The sequence below is a fragment of the Portunus trituberculatus genome, chromosome 3 (assembly GCF_017591435.1).
Source record: "Portunus trituberculatus isolate SZX2019 chromosome 3, ASM1759143v1, whole genome shotgun sequence".
Taxonomy (NCBI): Eukaryota; Metazoa; Arthropoda; class Malacostraca; order Decapoda; family Portunidae; genus Portunus; species Portunus trituberculatus.
Genome location: NC_059257.1, coordinates 9510255 through 9512254, shown reverse-complemented (window position 1 = coordinate 9512254; position 2000 = coordinate 9510255).

The following is a 2000-nucleotide window of genomic DNA, read 5'->3' as shown; positions in this document are numbered from 1 at the left end:
AGAGTTTCCCTTGCTTTCAATCACTCCACTGCTGGCTTAAACTAAAACTGGCTTAGCTTTTCAGCCTCAAACACTCTCCCAGCCTGTCACTCTCCCACACTCTCCCACACTCTCACATGCTCTCACATACTCTCACATACTCTCTCAGCCTCTCACAAACACCCACATACACCAAACTACTCTCCCACACTTACACATCCTCTCCTAACCTCTCACTTACTCTCCCACACTCTCCCAGCCTCTCACACACTCTCACAGCCTCCACAGATACCAATATAGCACTCTCACAGCCCCACACAGACACTCACACTCTCCCAGACTCTTCCAGCCTTTCCCATACTCTCACAGCTTGTCACATACTCTCCCAGCCTCTCCCACACTCTCCCAGCCTCTCACAGCCTCCAGAAATACAACCATAGTACTTTTAGAGCCCAATGCCGACACCTATATACTTTCACACACTCTCCCAGCCTCTCACATACTCTCCCAGCCTCTCCCAGCCTTTCTCAATCTTTCACATGGTCTCCCTGCCTCTCCCATACTCTTACATTATTCTCCAAGCCTCTCACATACTTTTTCACAGTCTCACATACTCTCCCAGCCTCTCCCAGCCTCTCACATGCTCTCCCAGCCTCTCCCATGCTCTCACTGCCTCCCCTGGGTAATGCTCCACGGATAATTGAGCATTGGATTAACCCAGTGGTCATCCATTCCTCTGATGCTCTTTGTCCCGATTGAGAGGTGGGAGAGGGAGAGGGAGAGGGAGAGAGAGAGGGAGAGGGAGAGGGATGAGAGTGGAAGAAAGATTGTTTTTGGTTGCGGAGGAGGAGGAAGGTGTGTGTGTAATTTACCTCAGTCATCTGCTGGTCACCCAGCCAGTCATCCCCATTACGGAGCGAGCTCAGAGCTCATAGACCGATCTTCGGGTAGGACTGAGACCACAACACACTCCACACACCGGGAAAGCGAGGCCACAACCCCTCCAGTTACAATCCGTACCTATTTACTGCTAGGTGAACACACCCCACACATTAAGAGCCGCGCCCATTTGCCTCGCCGCTTCCCGAGACTCGAACCTGGCCCTCTCGATTATGAGTCGAGCGTGCTAACCACTACACTACGCGTGTGTGTGTGTGTGTGTGTGTGTGTGTGTGTGTGTGTGTGTGTGTGTGTGTGTGTGGTTTATAGGTGGCAAAGTTAATTAAAGTATGGCGGAGGTTGTGGCGATAAATAACTGCGTGTCTGCTCTCTCTCTCTCTTTCTCTCTCTCTCTCTCTCTCTCTCTCTCTCTCTCTCTCTCTCTCTCTCTCTCACCCATTGCCCAATCACACACACACACACACACACACACACACACACACACACACACACACACACACACACACACACACACAAGGTTGACAAAAATCCTAGAATAAAATGCATGAAAAGGCCGCTAAACACACACACACACACACACACACACACACACACACACACACACACACACACACACACAATAGCTAATATTCATGCAGAGAACAAGCCTGCCTGTTGACACCCATTCATCACACTGTTAATTAATTGGTGCTAACTTTCTCTTTAATATATTTTTACCCTCTCTCTCTCTCTCTCTCTCTCTCTCTCTCTCTCTCTCTCTCTCTCTCTCTCTCTCTCTCTCGGTAAAATATTAAAAACAGGACTCAATTGCATTATGTTTTTTGTTCTCTCTCTCTCTCTCTCTCTCTCTCTCTCTCTCTCTCTCTCTCTCTCTCTCTCTCTCTCTCTCTCTCTCTCTCTCTCGGTAAAATATTAAAACAGAACTCAATTGCATTATGTTTTTGTTCTCTCTCTCTCTCTCTCTCTCTCTCTCTCTCTCTCTCTCTCTCTCTCTCTCTCTCTCTCTCTCTCTCTCTCTCACAGATTTACACATTTATTATCATCAAAACATGGAAATTATACGGATCATCTCTCTCTCTCTCTCTCTCTCTCTCTCTCTCTCTCTCTCTCTCTCTCTCTCT